Source organism: Acomys russatus, chromosome 30, assembly GCF_903995435.1.
Source record: "Acomys russatus chromosome 30, mAcoRus1.1, whole genome shotgun sequence".
Lineage (NCBI taxonomy): Eukaryota > Metazoa > Chordata > Mammalia > Rodentia > Muridae > Acomys > Acomys russatus.
The window spans coordinates 28,131,237-28,153,315 of record NC_067166.1 but is presented as its reverse complement, the minus strand read 5'-3'; positions in this window follow the sequence as shown (position 1 = coordinate 28,153,315).

Sequence of the window (22,079 nt, the reverse complement as noted above, 5' to 3'; positions counted from 1 at the left end):
AATTCCTTTCTAATTTAGAGATGTACTTGTCCATAAGAAATTAAGAATAACTTAATTTTAATTATGCTTAGTTAGAATATTTTAATTGACAACTCATAACAAGTATCTCAATTTTGGTGTCTTCTGGTATATCATGAAGTAAATAAAATGTGTGCTATTTTTAGTAATACATCTGGACTCTTCTACTCAGACAAAGCCTTTATCTAGCACTTAGTAAAGTAAGACCATAGAAAGGTGGCATTGGTGTCTCAACCATTATTCCCAGGAATCTTTACTTGCTCAGTCTCATATGGATGAAATTTACATGTCTTAAATAAGAGTTCTAGAAGCTGGATAGGTGGCTCAGTGGTTAAAAGCAATGGCTGTTCTTCTAGAGGACCCGGGTTCAATTCTCACCTCCCACAAGGCAGCTCACAAATGGCTACAACTCCAGTTCCAGAGGATCTGGCATTCAATGCAGGCAAAATATTAAAGCCTATAAAAATAAAACTAACTCTTAACAGAGAATTTTAGCTGCTTTCCTGACATGATTAACCCTTTGTGTCATATATTAATGAATGTATTATAAATTCAAAGCACATGGAAGGCAGGAGACTTCTCATGTTAAACATTGAGTAAAATTTTGAAATAAGATCAGTGCTTTACACACTTTGTTGTCATTCGTCCCTGTTTGGTGATATGAAGAGGAACATTTTTGTCCTGTTATCATCATTCTGGGCCACTTTGCCTGAGAGCATTCACAGTTGAAATAATACCCATGAAAACAGTCCATTTTCAGCAGCTAGATAAAATCATGAATAAAAAAAAACATTAAACTTTGTCACAATTCCAAGCAATATATGTCTGTTTTATCTCTCCATACGTCATCTATGCATTCATGTGCCCATGTGTATGTCTACTTGTTTATCCATCATGGCTATTTTATGTATTCAATACTCTATTCTGGGATAAAAAGAAAGATATGGGAAATGTAATAACTTCAAATACTAATTTCTGAACAAAAAAAATTCTACATGACAAGAAACAATACATTATGTGGTAAAATTTTCTAAGAGCATATGAGAAAGGAAACACTACTTTGGTTATTGGAAAGTGATTATTTAATGACATAGTTAAGGATAAAAAAAATTTTTTTTTGAAAACGAGAACAGATTACAGCACAGGAGAAAGATTATCTTCAATTCCAGAGCACAAGCCCATCCCATGTCTGATCCATGATGTATATGTAAACACATATCCCACTTTATGGTGGCTCATATTTTGTTACAATCTATGTTAAAATTTTTTAGTAACATGGTAACTAAATTAAGTAACTCTTTACTTGTTAAATAAATGATGCTCAGGATAAATGAGAGATTATTTAGAAAAATCTCACGGTCCCACTTCGTTGAGGGGCATGGAAGAGTAAAATTATGGCAAATCCAATGATGGGTCCCTCCACCTCAAGGATTCCAGAAAAGGAGTAAGTCTGAAGTTGCAGGCAAGGAAGGTATGATTATTAAAGAGATTCGCATCCTTTGAGAAAAGATACAACAAAGTGCCCTAGTCACACATTAAAGTAAATAGGGAAACTCTCAGAGACTACAGCAGCTATAGTCCAAGGTCATTATGACACTGCCCGAGCTTAAAGCAGGCCATTGATTCAGTATGAAACTATTTTGCAGGAACATGAAACAGAAGAGTGACAGGGTCTAGGATAGTTACACAGGATTCCAAAGGCCATATTTAACCAACAAGCAATATGTTGGTGACTCACAGAATCTGTTGGCAGCCCGTTAAAAGACAATATATAATAAAGCTTTTCAGATGAAAACTAGGTTGCCATGGAGCTCTCAGGATATGAGAAATATCAAAAACATGAAATGGAATGTAACCTGAGCAAGAAAAAGAGAAGCCGTTCACAGGAAACCAGAGGGACAGTGATGTTCAGTACCGTTAAGGTCACATCCTGACAGCACATGTCCTAGTGACCAGGAATAGATCCACAGATTTTGAAGTTTGCCTACTGAGTTTCAGACTTGCTTTGATCTCATCCTTTTTTTTTTTTTTTTCTATGCCTTCGGTATTCTACTTTATAATAGAAATGTTTAGTCATTGTCCTTGCTTATTGAATGTATTTAATTTTAAAAATGGTACATTTATTGCCAAGAGTTTGCCTGTAGTCCCAGAGATAGATTGAATTTGGATCTTGGAACTATGTTGGAACTTCTAACATCACAGGGACTCACGGGGAGAGGATGACTTGTGTTGTGAGACGACCATGACATGCCTTTTGGGAGTCAACGGGGCTTGATATTATTGTAATATATACTTGGGTTTCGAGTTGACAAGGAGTAGACAGTTGATGCTTAACCTTCATTCTCAATGTGGTTAGATTTTATGTGACCCAGGAGATGGGAGAGGCACATGTCTGTGTCTGTGTGGGCATTTCAAGACAGGGAAAGCTGAAGAAGGAAGACACCCTGAGGTAAGCAGCTCCGTACACAAGCTGTGGGCCTGGACATAACTGCTCAGAAGCAGGAGAAAAGCAGCCGAGAGTCAGCATTGTATTTGCTTCCTCCCTACCATGACTGTACTTCATTGGTGGATTGAAGCCTCTGAAACCATGAAGAAAATAAATCTTTGTTCTCTTAAGTAGTCTGTTGGGTTTTTTTTTTAATCAAATTTGTGAGGAAGATAAGCTTAATAGTTATAGAAATGAGACACCTGCTGTAGATAAATAATTGATTAGAAAGTGTTTCAGTTTACCTCCTGTATTGTCCTTGGCTGGTGCCTTAGTTTGAGCGGGACCCCTTCCCAGATCTAGCCAATGGTCAGAATATTCTCCACAGTTGAGTGGAGAGTGTGATATGACTTTCTCATGTACTATGGTGCCTCACATTTGACCATGTCCCCTGGAGGGGGAGACCTGGTGGCACTCAGAGGAAGGACAGCAGGTTACCAAGAAGAGACTTGATACCCTATGAGCATATATAGGGGGAGGAAATCCCCCTCAGGAACAGTCATAGGGGAGGGGAATAATGGGAAAATGGGGGGGGGGAGGAATGAAAGGATACAAGGGATGGGATAACCATTGAGATGTAACAAGAATAAATTAATAAAAAAAAAAAAGAAAAGAAAGTGTTTCAGATTGGTTTTTTGGAAAATATTGAATAAAAATTCTCTATAATTATTGGAGGTGGTGGTTGCATAGGTACATGTAATGACCCAAAGTCAACTAATATTTTATTTTAATTAGACATTAATAGTAAATAGTAGAAAAGCATGCACTGTACATCCTCAAAGCTCTTCATTTGTGGTATTAGTAGGTTCTAGAGTATAAGCACCTCACACACTACCAGAAGTGTTTCTTTCTGTGAGACCATCTAACAAATGGTAATATCTTTGATGCACTTGACCTCAGAACTGCTACAATGGGTTAGTGGCTCCAAATCAGTAACTATCCCTAACTCTCTAACAATTACCAAAAAAAAAAAAAAAGAAAATTTTTTTAAAAAGGAAAAAATAGTCCTGATACTTATTGAATATCTGAATTGACTTTATTACATTTGAATGAATATAAAATAAAGGTTCTTTCTGTATAATTATGAAATTAATTTAAAAGTGAAGTCTTAAAAGGGGAGGGGGACTTAGAAGATACATCTGTCTTCTGAACACTTCTCTGTTTGTCAGTCAGCCAGTTTTGGAGTTATTCTGAACTCTATAAACCATACTGTGACTTGCCTGTCTTCTCTGTAGCAGCACACTGAGCATTCTATACTGAACACTTAAATATTTATTAAAAAAAAAAAGGAGGGAAAGAAAAGATATAATAAATTGCATTGTGAATGTGTCTGATATGCCACACATGAAAATTGTAAACTCAGAAGACCAAAGGCAAGGGAGATTCCCCCCCCCCAAAAAAAGGTGCTGACAATATGATCAGGACCATTGAAATTTAAGGGTCCTTTGGAACGCAGAGAATTCTATTGCTGTCACACCTTAGTCACCTCCAAACATTTTACTTTTCTGGAGCATCTTACATTTATCTCAGACAAAAAAACTTGATTTAGACCCCATTGTTTTCAGGAAAGCCAGTAAGGAACCACATCAAATATAAGATTTAATGTAGGCTCATTCAAAAAAATCAGTCAATCTGCTCAGTTAAATTTCTTCAAATAGCTTTAAATCAGTTCTAAAAACATTATGGCCTAGGAATGAAAAGCACTACCAGTGCCAATTTTTTGCACATGCTTCAAAATTTGATGGTATGCACTATATTTTCCTACAAACAAAAATGAAGTGCTTTTATCAACTGAGTGATTTTTATTTCTATTTCTATCTCTGCGATTTTGTATTCCCCCCCCCACTTATCGAATTGATAAAGACAAAAACAAATGAGCACACAATTATAACTTGAGCTTTGTATCACGAATCGAAAGATAGCAATCTTAGACAAGTTTTCTCTGTGGATTAGCAACTCGGGAGCTAATGTTTTCATCACATTTATTTTTAAAATTGCAGTCCGTGGTGAGTTTGTATAACAAGACTGAAGAGATGAAGTTCAGGAATTGTCTGGCTTACCTTTATGACAGAAGAGCAATCCCTCACATGAATGGATACATATAGTTCTAGATGGATAACATTTATGCCCCCTGGGGAAGATCGGTTTAGTGTTAAAACATTTACATTTTATTTAAATGTGTTCTTCCGGGCTGTTCATAGAACACTGTGCTCACACCATGCCTCATACAGACTTTGCTCTTGTGCAATGTTCTAACCACTATACCATGTGCCTCAGGGATTTTGCTTACATATTCTAGAATGTTATTTAACCTAAAGATAAATAAAAAAAAAAATTTTTTTTAAACAGAATACAGAGGCTGCATTCTGAAGCTCAGCTCCTACTTTGTCCTTGGGTGCAACTCAACCCACAGAAAGATTATTCACGGCCATTCCTAGGTCCCACTACACCCCAACCACCAGGTATGTGGGCACCCCAAATAGCGCCTTTGTGGAGCAGGAAAGCCCGCGTTGGGGGAACAGTGTGTTCAGTCATTCTGCAACCACTGGGAAAAATGGTCACTTTGAGTCCAAGTTTTAGAATGCCAGTACTTCTTCCATGAGTGTGAGTACTGGACAAAGACAAAATATCGTGTAAAGCAATGTCGTGCTTTCAAAGTTGTAACTTTTATTAGAGTATAAAAATTTCAAAATAATGGTGTTCATTATGATATTGACATAGACATAAAAATATAGTTTTATCATGATGACTTCAATTGACCTCTCTTGTTTCTATTAAACAATTGCTCCCCTACTGTTTCTCAACCACTTCATGTATTTTTCACATCTTGTCTTTCAGACTCTAATTTCCCTTGACTTATGATCATAAGTTCCAATATTTCTCTAAGTCATCAAATCTTTCTTTTCTTAAAGGCTAGACAGTATTCTATTATGTATATATAGCATGTTTCTTTGTTATGCTTTATCATTCACTAATGTAACCTCTCATAGCACGTTAATAGTGATGAGTGTCGTGACAGCCAACAATGAGCAGGCATCTCTGTGGAATGCTGACCTTGGTTCTTTCAGCTGTGTACCTATGAAAGGGAAATATAGGTGACAGGAAATTGAATTTGTAACTCTCAGTTTTACTTTATTCAGCATAAGTTAATATTCCCACACATTCCCACAGAAATATTTTCCTGCCAATTTGGACAGTGGCTTCAATAAATAATCAGCCTGATCAATCTGCCGAACATGTAGAAAAGGGTTAATGCATATCTAAACTTTAAAAGTGTATCTATAAATTACATTGGGAACCAGCTCTACAACTGCAGGATTAAAAACTTTGAAAATGTTTTTATTTCAACATATAGTTTAAATGGAATATCCTGTAGAAAGAAGATTATTGGATACTGTTTCTAACTCTTAAGTCAGAAGTGCTCTGATGTGTGAGCTGACAGGAAGGAAGAAGGACCACAGAACATAATGTTAAGTTGGGTTTCCTAGCTCTGCGTTACTGGCATTTGGAACTGGATAATTTTTCTTTTGATGGCTCCCGTGTGTATATTTTAGTGCCCGTAGTAGAGCCTCTGGCCATTTTGTTTTTAAATATATCTTCATACTTTTCAAATAATACATTCACATATACATTTAACATAATAGATTCTGATCACAGTTCCCCTCTCCCAACTCCTACCAGATACTCTCCATCTTCCTATCCAGCCAACCCCACCCATTTCTTCATTTCTCTCTTTAGAAAAGGAAACAAACAGGCAGATAAAACAAACAACAACAACAAAAAAAAAAAACACAAGAAACACATACACATATAAACACACACTAAGAAAAATACAAAATAAAAAAACCATAATACACAAGAAAAAGAAGAGCAAGACAAAAAAAAATCCCCAAGCAAATCAATGTAAGTTGAAAAATGCATACAAACATCATTGAGATCATTTTGTGTTGGCCACCATGATGGGACCCACCACTAAGTGTAGTTAATATACCCAGTGTGACTCCATTGGAGAAAACTATGCTTCCTCTGCTTGTAGACTTCCATTGGAGATAGCTTCTTGGTTAAGGATGGGAGCTGTGTCTGCTTCCCACTCTCAGTCCAAGAACCTCCTGATGTTTGAAATTGTGCAGTATCCCAGACCAAGAGAACTTTTTGGTTTAGAATGTTAAATATCATAAGCAATTCCCTGGTTACATTCTAATACATGATCAATACATTATCAGGTAAGTAGAGTCCAATTTTCCTAGCTAAAGAATTCTTGTGCAGAGGTCTCCATATTATCCATTTTTCTGCATTAATCATCTATTTTGAGGAGACATGTTCTTAGCTTCCCATTTAATTTGTAAGGAAATAGTGAACCTTCCATACATTTTGAGACTTACCCAAATATTTCATAAAAGTAACAACATAAAAATTGTAAAAATCCATCTATGATTAATTCATATCAATGTGATATACTAATTATTTTCCTTTCTAAAACAAAGGAAAAGTAATCAACTTACAACATTGCATGCTAAGTGCCTTCTCATAAGCATCTGAGTTTGGGATACATCATCACAATTCACTTGTTGCTGTCTTTTTGTTCCTGGGTTTATGATTAACACATGTAAGACCCAGAATCCAGAAGTGTTTTCAGTTCCTTGCTTTTCCTTTGTCTTGTAGGAGCTAATACAATTCCAAGAAAAAATAATACACATGTACTACAGCAAAAGACTAAAGGCCCATAAGATGCTTGCTTTTTTTTCCTGTCTAACTGACTGTGACAGCAGGAGTATCTTAACACAGAAGTGAAGTCAGAAGGGTGGGACCTGATTCCCTGGATCATATGTGACTTAAAATGGAAGGTACTTTCCTTTGGGAGCAGAATAAACAATTGGGATGCGGAGGGAATTGAAGGAGGCACTGACGGAGGGAAATATGTTACAGCATATAATGACACATATCTATGAAAATTTTTTAATGAAACTCACTACTTTATATGATAATTAATAAAAGGGGAATGCCAATTAGCTCTGAATAAAGAAAAAAATCATGATCTCTGAAAGTAAATAAATGGAACTAGAAAATATCATACTGAGTGAGATGATCCGGACCCAGAAAGATACATACCACATGTTCTTTCACATAGAAGGCTCTTACCTCTAAATTTTTAGATGTACATACACATCCTGAAGTAACTGTAGCAATTAGGAAAGTAAAATATGAGCTATTAACCAGATAAAGTTGTAGGGGATCAGCAAAGGGGGGAACAAGCAGAGTACAAGTGATGTGATTGGTAGAGTGAGAAAAAAGGAAAAAGAGAGAGGCTCTAAAAAGGGAGGGGGAAATAAATACAGAAATAGAGATGAGAACAAAATAACAGTATGGATGACTGGAAAAATCATGAGGAAGTATACTTCTAACTAGCTAACTTAAAAAAGAATACACACACACACATACACACACACACACACACACATACACACACACACACACACACACACACACACACACATATATATAATTTAGACCAAATTTTGTCAACTGGATTAACAGTGCCCTCTCAAAGAGCTAAAGAACATCTAACAAAAAACCAAGAATCAGAAGTAAAAAGTCCTCTTTTGAGTTGTTTGTCAGATTTGTCCAAGAAACTGCAAACACTGCAGACATTATTATTACCCTTGGTCACCATGAGAGGTGAGAGGTAAGTCCCTTAAGGCCTTTGAGTTAGATGTAACCTGACTATCTCCTTTCTGAGGAATAGCTTTCATGTAATCAGAAAGCTATTCCTACAAGCATCCAGAGAAAGGACGCAGTAAACAGCCCTATGCACTATGGCACCTGTGAACCATAATGGCCAGCGTGGCATAATAACCCTAGGGGTGCAGTAGTGGCACACATGCCTCAGCAGTAACCAATCACTCTCTAACAGCACTTAAAACCCATTCAAAAAACGGGAAACCATGCCTAGGTCTGGAAACAAAGCCAAACCCCCAGAGCATCTTGGAGAAAAATATACAACTACCATTTTATTAAGCTCCCATAGTCCCTAACTATGTTCTAACTACTTTTTCTTATCCCCAGAGATAAGTGTAGTCATCATTCCTAACCAAGGAAATGTTTCTTTGCAATAGACTGACAAAATACCACTTGAAAGCCAGTTGTCAGCATTTTTCTCACTCTCTTCTCTTGTAAGAATCTTCTCGGGATTGTCTCCTGTCATTTTTCCCATAGAGAAAATTCAGCAATACCCAGACACTACAGAAACCATCATGATAACAAGCCCACTACTTCCTTTAGTTAAAAAAAAAAAAAGAATAAATTTTCTAAATTTATTCATCCTATCTGAGTAGTAGGAAAGCAAAGATCAACTTTCAGCCTTCATTCAAGAGACAGAAAGTATGAGGAGGCACAGAATAGACACATCATTCATGGTCATTAATGATAGAACTGCTAGATACATATGAACACAGCAAAACTTGGTTTGTTTCTGCACACAAACTACAGGACAATGCAGCTGTCTGCAGTCACATTCGTGCCCTCTTTATTGCCGTGTCTTCACTGCATTTTTGTTGTTTGGATGAGTATCAGTCCTATAATTTTTACCATGAAAACCTGGTAATTGATGCCATAGGGGCAGTACATGCTTTACTGAAAATGAAAGTAAAGACAATCTAATAATAAGCACTGGTGAAAAGAGGTGATGGTTGGAATTACCTGAAATCAGAGTAAATTATTTAGAAACCATATTAATTTGTAACCTGAGGAAAGAATTGTGTCTTGCACATAGGCAGATTTGGGCCAAGGGGTCCCGCTCAAACTAAGGCACCAGCCAAGGACAATACAGGAGGTAAACTTTAAACCCCTTCCCAGATCTAGCCAATGGTCAGAATATTCTCCACAGTTGAGTGGAGAGTGTGATATGACTTTCTCACATACTATGGTGCCTCACATTTGACCATGTCCCCTGGAGGGGGAGACCTGGTGGCACTCAGAGGAAGGACAGCAGGTAGCCAAGAAGAGACTTGATACCCTATGAGAATATATAGGGGGAGGTAATCCCCCTCAGGAACAGTCATAGGGGAGGGGAATAATGGGAAAATGGGGGGGGGGTGATGGGAGGATACAAGGGATGGGATAAACATTGAGATGTAACAAGAATAAATTAATAACAAAAATTAATTTTAAAAAAAGCACATACCTCAAGAATGAGTAAGAAACAAAAGTGACTGTTGGATTTAAAAAACTTGACCTTCTATTCCAAACACCAATTAGTCAATTGTGAATTTAGGAGTGCTTACTTTGATGCTATTGTTAAGACCCACCAGGAGTGCTCATATATATGGCTCTGTAAAATAAAACCTGTTATTTAAATAGTCATGCCTTTTTTCTATAAACATTTTCAATGTCCTTTCTTGCCATTTCTACTAGACAAAGTAAATACAACTTAGTTTTGTATGGCTGAAAAAATGAAAAGATACTGTTTCTAGCTCTATTTTGGCAGATTAGTGTGCATCCAGGCTTACGAGGGAGTAGAATCTTTATAGCAATCAATTATTGCTGTTTCCTTGACCCCTAGACCCCATTGGTTGCTCTAATATTCTAGCACTAACCCTGCAAGCTGGGAGTGCCCAGGTCACTAATGTTACAGAAAAAGTGGTTATTCAAGGGAGTGCTTTTCAACACTTTATTTACCCTGCTGTGTTGCTGTAACTTTTCTGGCCTCAACTCCTGTGTACAGACCTTAAGGACACAGCTTACATTCAGATTACCATGGACTCTCACATACTCCATCATCCTGGTCAGTATTCTGTGGTTTCTTTTTTGGAAATGTTAGCTAAAAACAAGTTGAATAAATTTGTACAAATTCTTTTTATGCAGTACAATCCTCTCTCTTTTATTTTAGTGTCCCATGTTTAGTCAAGCATCAATTCCAATTTTACCTCTGAAACATCTTCAGCATTCTTTACAGTTTGAAGCTATACTGTTGAATCCCAGTTAATTTATGGGAGGCATCCCTGGGTCCAACATTGCCTACTTTTTTCCTACTTATAGCTGCCAGTTCTTGATGCAGACATCTCCATAAATATGCTATTATTATATAGGGAAATTATCAACAATCTCATCTTCTTTATTTTTCAAGTTGCTAACAGTATTACTCTTGCTCTATTTCTCAAGAAGCTCCATTTTTATCACCTAAGTCATATGCTACATCTCTTCAGAACCACCAGGAAATAAGACCGTTTTGGTTAGCCAAGAAGTTCTAACTTTGAACATTTTTTTCTCCTGCTTGAGGTTTACTTGTTGTGTATTTCAATCTACTAAAACAGTATTAATATTTATAAATCGATCTCAAAATCTAGTCTATCTTCTCAATAGATAAGGAAAGTACCTTATTTCTAGGAACAAACACTGCAGAATGACCTTTACGCTATCTTATGGCATCAACTCTGCACAGATCACTTTTTACTAAGCCATGTATTTACTGATGGAAGGACTCCCACACCATCAAATCTATGAGTATACCACCGTAATTTACTTATCTTCATATTTTTTGTAGGAATGAAACAGTGTTTTAAAAAAACTAACAAAATGTGTGGCTTATAGAAGAAGCAGGCAAGCATTCCAGCATTTCATTATGCTTTTATTCATTCACTAAAAAATTATATATATATATATATATATATATATATATATATATATATATATATATATATATATACACACACACACACACACACACACACACACACACACACACACACACACACACATGTATCACTTTCCTTATAGTGTGTCTATAAGTAAACGTAGTTGTAAAGGTTACTTTAGTCTTCTGTCTTAATTGTTATCTGGGCAGCTAACTGCCTCTTTCTGCTATCCTAGGCCTAGTCCTGGAAGCTTATGGCCTTCATACAATCTAACCCAGGCCTAGAATGTTTTAGTATCTGGGACTTACTGCTTATTAAGCTCACCCTTACTTGTTCTTTATGAGCTCTGGGCTCACTGCTTCAACTCAGCTGTTCTGGCTCAAACTCTTCTCCTAGCTGACTAATTTAATCTGGCTTCTCTCTTGGCCTGGAATTGCTCTGCTTGGCCTCAAACTAATTCAGCAATCGGCTCTAATCTTCTGGCTTCTCATTTTATTTGGCCTGTTCTGTCTTCACCTGAGTGTTCTCTCTCTCTCTCTCTCTCTCTCTCTCTCTCTCTCTCTCTCTCTCTCTCTCTCTCTCTCTCTGCAACCCATCTCTCTATTACTGTTCTGGTAAAAACTGCCTCCTCTCTCTGACAAACTGCCTCTTAAGTAGCTTCCCTTTCCTCCTTCTTCTCGTGAGAATTGGGCATATCCTATTTTATCAAACCTTCCTCTGACTCGTTACTGCTTTGCCCATCAATTAGACATTGCTTTCAAACATGAGTGCTTCCTTCAACAAACTAACTTTACCTTCATTTGTGATTAAAGACATGTATCACCATCCCTGCATCTAAGGTTTTCTTTATCTGATACTTGCTCTATACCAGGCTGGCCTTGAACTCAGATCTGTTGGCCTCTGTCTCCTGTATTAAAGGCTTGCTTGTCTTCCAGCTGGATCACACAGACCTAGAAGATCTTTGGAAGTTATCTCTTGGCAGCCAGATCACATAGACTTAGAAGGTCTTTGGATGTGATCTCTTGCCACAACAGCCATGTTCTGAATTAACATTTCTCTATACATATTTTTTTCATAAATTCTACAATGAAACATTTTATTCAATGCTCAGTGTTTCTCTGAGAAAAAAGTAACATATATAAATATATGTGTGCATTCATATATATATACATACATGTATATTTATATGTACATATATATACATGTCAGGAATGGGTCAAAATAATCTGTCTACTTTTAGAAATAATGTATCTGTAATACCATGCTTCCAAATGAAACTGCCAGATGCAAGTTCTTATAATGTTAAAAAACATAAGTAAAGTTAAATGTCTCTATGTGTTAATTTAGGCATTATCTCTGACTAGAAAATGTGTATATAGATATAAGGTTTTACCTTCTAAAATGTAGTTTGATACAAAACAAACATGCAGCTGGCAGCTGACAGCTGACAGCTTTGTATAAATGGTGTTGAAAAACTCTGTAAAATTAAATCTGTGAGCTTCAAAACACACCAGACAATAGTAAATTTATAGTAAAATAACCATAAGTATGCAAATGGGAATGGATCATTGCAAAAATAACAGTTCCAGTATATTTACTGATTTTAACACACACACACACATATATAATATATATATGTGTGTATATATATATATACTTAATATTACTTTGTTAGGTATCAAAATTTGTATAGTTGAACATGTTTTCTTAAAAGGACTTATGGCTATATACAAACTTGAAGCAGGGCTTGTTAGATATTGCTTCATTATAGAAAACAGGACTCCAAATTCTAGACAAAGCTATTGCAAATTAAACTTTATTTACTCAGAGAATAATCTTGATCAAAACAATGAGCTTTTCTTAAATTCATTTAAAAGATAAAAATCACATGATTAAAAATAATTTTTGAGACTTCTGCATCTAGCCAATATGGAGTAACAAGGGCCTAATATAAGTTCCTCCATGAATTAATGTCAAAATAAGTCAAAATACTTTGACTTTAGGGCACTGGACATTAAGAAACATCTGAAGGCTTTAACTATGAGAAATGTTTGCAGTGATCCTCAGTTTGTTGACTCCAGAGACCAGACATGCTATGAAAAGAAAGATTCAAGTGGAATTTTGGTGTTTTGAGTTGGAGAGGTGGAAATAGGAGTCTACGATGCCAAAAGAGTATAGTTCTCAGGACAAAGTGTCAATAAAAGAAAGCTATACTGAGCAGGATGGCCATGACAAAAACTGAATTTTTCAGGGGCATTAGAATCAGTACCTATATGTAAGAAAACTCTGCATCAAGAAGAAGTAAAGGATATTTTCTGAAGTTTCTGAAAGATAGGAGATAGCACCTGTTCCTCCAGACTACAGCATCCTTTAGTCAGCAAACATGAAGTAGAACACTCAGAAGGTCCTCGCTCAGTACTGAGAAATAATTAGATTCGAATTAAACACAACTTTGTTTCTACCTAGTAAACCTTAAAAATAAACAACTAACAATATCTATCCAAAACTGAGTGCATTTATAAGCACAACTTGAGCCAAAACCCATGACAAGAAACTTACAACTTTGACCAGGCCACCAAGATCAGTAGTCACTCAGCGGACCAGGAAAAGTGAAGGAAGGAGTGGGAAGCCAATTGAGTGAATCTGATTAAGTGCTGGCGTTACCCTTCAAGGACAATAAAATGAACTGTATCCCATGCATAAAAAATAATATTCTTGGAAGGTATACCAATAACAAAGTACAACTGTATGAAAAACACTCTGGATGGAAGACTGATAATTTCTCCATTGCACCCAAAATAACAAGAGCAAAGGCAATAGCAGAGAACAAATGGGAAGAAGCAAATAAAAAGCTTAAATAGTGAAGCCAAAATGCCATGAGACTGAGCACCTAGAACTCCGTGCGTGTCTGCTGTGAGACAATGTGAGCTGCGGCCCCAGACTCAGGAGGCCACAGTCGTAGCCACTCTCACTCTCATCACGTCTTCACCCTCAAATGGGGAACCTAAACAAACCCTCTTTTCTTTACAATGCATACATACATACATACATACATACATTATGATACCAACAGTGATTCTTTGAAAATAACAAAAACTGACTCTAGGCAAACTGATGATAAAAATTAAATAATAAACATAGCAACACCAGAGCCTACGAAGGTAATATCACAACAGACTCTGTCTAAAATAATTACAAGGTGATTTTACCAACAGATTTGTGTGAATTTGCTTGTTAACTTGAGATCAATGAGTATTTACTTTTAAGGAACAAACAAACTAGACAAATGAAAAGAAATTTTTGAATCCAGAATAACGTCACATCCCAATAAAGCCTCTAGGCTTAAGTCACCTGCTTTGCAGAAATCTCCAGAACATTCTACAGCCACGCCCATCTCTTCATGTCCAAGAAGAGGAACTGGAAAGATATTCTTACAAGTACAGAACACTGGTTTGCAACAGTTAAATAATTGCAAAAATAGAGAAGAAATCACATTTTTAAGAGATAATAGCTGGAAAATTTAAATATACCTGTGCAAACCTGGGAGCTTTGACCCTTAATTTGTTCCATGATAGAAATGATTCTGAGGAATTTACACCTAAATGTAACACCTAAAACAACAAAACTTTTGGAAGAAGGTATGAAAAAAATGATCTGCATAATCTTGATGTAGATAATAATTTCTTAGATACTAAACATTATTGCATTAAAACATTGATGAATATTCTCTCACATAACTCAGAAGATCTTCTCTCTAGATGATATTTCAAAAGGACATGAAGACAATCTGTAGGCTAAAAAAAAAAAGAATATTTTGAAAACATCTCTTTATAAAAAAAACAAACATTAAAAGTGTATAAAATCCCACAAAGGACAATGTAAATAAAAAACAGTTGAGTAAAAACAAAAAAGAAACGTGAAGGAGGACATGTCTTCAACAGTTCAGAGCTAATAAGGCAAGAGATAGGAAGTCAAACATTTTCAGAAAGTAAAATAAAACCTAACAAAAGGCTGGGAACGTTGTTCATTGGTTAGCTGGCACAGTATGTGTGAGGCACCAGGCCTGAGCTCCAGCACTGAAAAAACAAAAAAAAGTAAAATAAACTCCTCTGAGTTATATTTGAAAAAATAAATTAAACCAAAGAAAACCTAATGAAATCCCCCTAAGAGAATGCCTATGAATAAATGTTGACAAAGATATAAAACTACTATCATATGCACACAATGCTGAGATGTGTCAGAGTGGACCATTTATAAAACAACTTCACAGTTACATAGAAAGTCTTAGAAATTTACCAATGTTAAGTAAAAACATATGTCCACATGCAGGCATGTACATAAATGTACAAAGAAACTATATTCAGAAAAGCTTACGACTGGGAGTAACCCAACTGTTCATCCCAAAATAACTGTACTGAGTGAAAGAGCAAAACAAAAGAGCACACACAGCATGACTCCATTTATATAAAACTCCACAAGATGCAAACCTATTTGCAGTACAGAAGGCATATTTGTGCTTGTCTTAGAACAGGGTGGAGAAAGGCCCAGTGTAGAGCTGTGCCAAGAGACTCAGGAAAGTTTCTGGATGTGACAGACTGAATATATGAATATTATTTTTGTTGTTATAAGAGTTCCTCAGTCCTAAATATATAGAACATTTCAAATTGTGTATTTTCAATAGGTTTAGTTGTTGCATGTCTACTTTATCCAAATGAAGTTGCTAACTTTATCTTCAGCTATAATGTACATATATATTAAAGATAAAATACACAGGGCAAGGCATTGTTTGCAGAGCAAACTGAGAAATGCTAAACTTAACTAAAAGAAACACAAAAGAAAAGTTCATGGCCACAGAAATTATAACATTCTTCTTCTACAGCTAGCGATGACTACTGAGGGCAGCAAGGGTTTGAAATGTATGTTTCCTAGGTGCAGGATCTGCTGCATTCACTTTTAAACATCATAACGTCAATATGTGTTCCGAGGTCTCCTTGATACAGCACAAAAAAAAAATATTAAGTTCTGAAATGATGGTTGGAATAAATTAAAATTGTTTGTCCAATAAGGATCCACCACACTGCCTATGCACTGTATTTGCTTTTGCATACTTGGGTATAAGAGTCAGCTTGGACTCTAGAAGCATGCAAAGACTCATGGAAAAGAAAGCATGTTGATGAGGGACAGAGCATTGCTACTGCTGTATAGCATCAAAATATTTTGTATAGAGACAGAGGTTATGGGGAACCTTCGAGTAGCAGAGGGTTTGTACTGTCGCTTGAATTATAGTTGTTATTCTTCTAGAAGGGAAGGAAAGATGCTTTCCTTGATCCAAGGCCCAAATCCATGAATGAGGGAAAACAGAAATATTCCTCTTTAAGTTGTCCTGAAGACCATGGCATTACCATGTCCCCACCTCAAGCCCAACACGTAGCACCACACTGTAGAACTTCATGTATATGATGTCACTTCCTCCTGCCACTATCTTGGAAACTTGGATAGAATTTTTCCTATAGAGTCTGAAAATGTGTGAATTATTTTATTTTAAAGTATATGTATGTAGTCTTAAATGTTTATAACAATAAGCACTTCTTTCTTGTTTACCTTAAAAGTCTATATTTTGGATCAATTGTATCTTAATTTACTGCCCCCTGTCAGCCAAAAAAACAAGCAAACAAACAAACGAATGAACAAAACTGAATTTCCTTTCTGGATATATATCTAGAGAAACAAGAATGTGTCTATTGCAATAATACTATGATTCCTAAAACCTTCTACCCATCAATACATTGGCTTACCAGAAAGTCATGGTAAATTATGGTATCATAGAGGAAAACAGAGAGACCCCAAGAGATACACTAGCCTAGAAAATGACACACTTTCCCCTTACTGGGACTACAGGTGAATACATATGATTACTGGAAATTAAGGTTTAAAGCAGTTTTTATAATTTGCTATTCACATAACTAATTGCAGAACCAAGATTCAAAATCAAGGTTGTAATCAAAATCTAGGCTTTTCACACTCTGCCATGCTGCTCCTTTTCTTAAATTTGGGTTTTTTTTTTTAAAAGATAACTGAGGATAACTCTGCAATTTGATGGTAAGATGGCATTGCTAAAGATACCACTCACTAATGTTACCAAACATGAAGAAATTTAGCTCTTGCCTAACAAAAAGGTTTGATTAGCATTCATGGTTCTGGAAGGTACTCTGCATGCCATCAAGGGAGAAAAGTAGTCATCAAAACCACTCATCTACAAAACCTATGACCTACAAGAGTGACTTACCTGCAAGATAAACTGGTGTAATATTGACGGAAGTGTTATGGAAGTAATCAACTTGATCAATTACCTTTTGATTGGATTTAAGGACCACTCCACGAGATAAGATCCACACCTGACAGTGCTGACTGGGCCAAGAACCTGAGATCAGATCGGCCATGTGTCTAGGGGGAAAACATACTACAATTATTCTCCTAAATGATCATGGAAAATAAATGACTCTGGATGTTTTGTTCAGTCCTCATTGCAGAAGCTTTTTGCAAGATATTAACACAAGGACCCACAATTAGATGATGACCAGAGAATGAGAGACTTTGGTGCAAAAATCCCTAACTGGGATACCTTCATCAAACCCTTTTCTTCAGGGCTCAGTGAGCTCTGTGGAGAAGGATGTAGAAAGATTGTAAGAGCCAGAAGCAGTTAGGTGACTCCAAAGAAACACTGTCTTCCAGACACAACAGAGATGGCTCACAGATGAATTATATAAATGTCACATTCTTAGTGTTTTGGCTATTTGTATTTGACAGCCTTAAAGAAGACATCTTTCCTATCTAAATTTCTGAAAGTAAATCAATCTCCATCACATATTGTCATTATCAACTTAAAACACCTATCTAGACCTAAAAATATCTTAACTCCTAAACAACCAAGCTTTAATGTAAAGCTATGTGGTATTCAACTCCATTAGAGACTTGAATGGTTTGTTTTGTTGTTGTTGTTGTTGTTGTTGTTGTTGTTTTGGTGGTTGTTTGTTTGGTTGGTTGGTTTTTCGAGACAGGGTTTTTCTATGTAGCCTTGGCTGTCCTGGACTCACTTTGTAGACCAAGCTGGCCTCAATCTCACAGCAATTCACCTGCCTCTGCCTCCTGAGTGCTGGGATTAAAGTGTATGCCACCACCACCTGGCTGTGTTTTTGTATATATATATATATTGGTGGTTGGTAAAAGAGGGGTGTGTGTGTGTGTGCAAGCTTTTCTGTTTGGTGTTGATATCTTTTGTCTTATTAGCATTAGTTTAGTTTGTTTGGATTTTATGTTTATTTTATTGTGTTTTGAGAGACAAGAATGATGAAGTTGGGTAGGCAGAGATATAGGAGGGTCTGAGAGGAGTTAAGGAAGAGGAATGAAAATAATCAAGATATAGTATATTGAAAAATTCAAATATAGAAACATTCGTATTGTTAAAGAATACTTAAAACATTAAAAAAAATCTTTAAATGCCATATTCTATAGGTCTCTGAGGTTTTTGAAGATCTTATCTAACTATTTTACCTTATTTATCTATATAATCATATCTATTCGTTACACCAAGGATATGTAATCTTGTGATAAAAATATACTAATAATTGACATGACCATGACTTGATTAACTAACAATTAACTTGTATAATTTACTATCCTAAAGAGCCTACGATAGCACTTTCAAAATATTGGAGGTAAACCTTGTAACTCCTGGCAAAACCCAGCCTACCTCAAAGAGGATGATGAACATAAAAGAACCTCCTTATGGAGATGGCTTCAAATGTGACAAACCAGCCATTGGGAAAAATGTCCTCCTTTTGCCTACAGGCAGAATTCTGCCCTAAAAATGGGCAAGCTTGGATGCAGGCAGAGTCAATGGCTAAACTCTGCCAAAACATGGTAGGCAAGTCCTCAATAGTTCCTGCCTCACAAATATGTCTGTCAGATATACTAGGCCAGAAGCCTGAAGACAATGCTCCAACATTATAGAGAGTTTTAGGTGAGTGTTCAGGCAGCAAACTGACTTTTTTTTTTACTTTGCAAGCTGCTAACCTGCACTACCTGTTTACTCAGGTAATTAATTCTACTTCTTCTCAAGTCTCTGATGGGGTTGAAGACCAGATAGTTGAATTTTACAATTAAGCTTAGCTGTTTAGGGGTTAAGATGCTTTTAGATCTAGATAGATGTGATAGACCTGGATTTACATTCAAAATTTTAGACTCACCAAGATAGGAAAGATGTTTTCTTCAAGGTTGCCAAATACAAATAGTTAAAACACTATGAATGTAACATTTATATAATCCCTCATTGTTTCATGGTTCTTCTTGCTGTAGCTTATATTATCTATGTGTAATAATCTAAATGTATATGGAAAAAATTAAAAATATGTAAAATAAAAAAACTATTTAAAGCACTAATCAAAACTTATCATATATGTTAGGTATGACCTGTGAGGGGAGAAAGAAAGCAAGTGAATAAGTGCCAGTAACCACATGCATATGTACCTGATAAGGGCAGAAATGCAAAAACAAAGAGATAAGGATTTGAGTTGGAGAGAAATGAGTTGGAAATTGAATGCCTAGTCTTCGTTCAGTTGCATAACTATAAGAGAAAATGGTTGTGAATGGCTCCATGCATTTATCGTATGTCTCCAAATACCAAAGAAACTGTGAACTTGGAATTATCGCGTTGTGCAATCCTCGTTTCTCATTTGCTAAGTGTACTGCAAATGAAGCGCTAAACTTCATCTTCTAGATACACACGAGTCAGAGTGTATCCCAGAGATACCAGGATGAGAACCAATAGTAACCAAGCAGCCAGGGCTGACACCCTAATGGTACCTGTCATATGTACAAAGTAGGAAAGTTCCCTACATGAGCTGATCTCATACACTGTCCATTTCTGACAAGTCTGCCAACACTGCCCCTTTGTCCGTCATCTCCTATTCTGCCAAAAGCAGTTCATCTGCCCCTCTGGTTTGACCTCCCTAGAGTCTTTACCACCTAGTACTTCTATGCTAAAACTGAAAGAAGTGTGACATGGAGAAAACAGCCTCTCTGCCTCGAGCTTTAAAATAATTCAGTGGGAGAGAGAATTTCAGTAGTCACCTACCACCAGCCTTTCTCTTCTGTCCTTGAATGATTTTGACAGAATGTCACTTGGCTCAAAGCCTAAGTCCTTTGAAGCATTCTTTCCAAAATCATTTTAAGTAGACAAATGGAGGAGAATGAAGATGACAAAGACAAAGAGAAAATATTAATTTTTTATTCTATTTGTGATAGGGGCTATTAATTTCCTTTGTATTTAAAAGAATGCTATCACTATAGGTCTATACTTAAAACTAAAGTTTGAAGAAGCCAGTTGCTAAGGGTAGTTAGGGAAATATGAGGGGAAAACATTTGTACATAAATCTCTTTCCTCATATTGAATGAGTCAAATAACAGTTGGCAGAGGTCATGAAAGAGTGAAGACACACATGATAGAATTTCACTTTGACTGTATACTGTCATTCTCAATTTGAATGTCGATCCTGTCACTGGTGAGAATGCAAATGTGAGGCCACACTAAAGATCTGCTGGGAAATCTATTTGCATGGAGCCCTAATGAGGCTCCAGGGAACTAACTGAACCTGCATGCGTTTCCGGAATTGAGCACAGAAAGGTATGCCTGGAAGACTGGAAGGAAGACGCGTGTGTGCTGAAGAAAAGAGAAAGGCAGAGGGGTGGTTAGAGCGAATATGTTTCAAAAACCAGAATAGCAGTCTCAGGCTCGGGAGCTCAAGGAAAAGAAAACATGGGTGCGCATGTTTGCTCTATGCTGTCAGGAGGGGTTTTGGTTCCGGATGCAGGTGAGATGTCTTAGTGGGAGGTACTGTTGATGCCCTTTGCCATCCGCCGAATGTCTTCATGGACCCCATACAGGCGAAGAAACGATCTCAGAGCCTAGTGCTACTATTTAGCAGGTCCAGAGCTATCTTTAGAGCTGTGGGATTGGGCTGACTAGAATATAATAGACTAGAAATGGTGGGTTTTTTTATATTCTCAGAGAAACTCCCTAAGAGTGAGCACTGGGAGTCCTCAGATAAATATAGGGCTCCATAAATGGTTGGGTGACTCTGTCTCTGTCTCTGTCTTTCTCGGTCACTCTCGGTCACTGATGAGAATACAAATTAAGTTCTATCTCTCTGAGAAACACTTCACAGAAAAAGGAAACATTTTGTTTCCTTAAATACTCATTTGAGACCAACTCCTCTAATAATTTCTTTATGATGAGTTACTCTTAACTTCCAAAGGACCCATGGTGACCTGTCATTTCACAGCATTTGCATTGATCCTTGAACAGCTCTCTGGAACTATTTCTCAGCTAATACAAGTCATTTCTCTGTCTCTGACTGATTAAATATCAGATTGAGCTAGTGATAACAAAACTATAATATATAAATCCAGGTTTATTGGAAGTTGCACGGGGGGGGGGGGAGGGAGAGTACTCTGGGGCAGGAGGGAAGAGAAGAAGAGAGAAAAGTAGGAAATGGGGCAAAAGAAAGGCTCCCAGAACCAAAATGTCTGTATTATAGAGTGAAAGATTTCTGGAAGAAGAGAAGCTCTGCATGCCAGCCACCTCCTATAGTAAGAGCTAAGTCTCTCTGTGTGTCTCTGTGTCTCTGTGTCTCTCTGTGTCTCTCTCTCTCTCTCTCTCTCTCTCTCTCTCTCTCTCTCTCTCTCTCTCTCTCTCTGTCTCTGTCTCTGTCTCTCTCAACATTTCCCCCAGAGCTTAGATTTCAAGGAACCCAAACTAAGAAACTTACTGAACTTAATTTCTCACCAGGTCCAAGTAGCTCAACTTTCAACTCTACTAACAGAGTTTAGTACAAAGAAGAGAAAAATCTGTCACCATTCTGCTAGAAAGTCTCAAATCTTGGGTATGA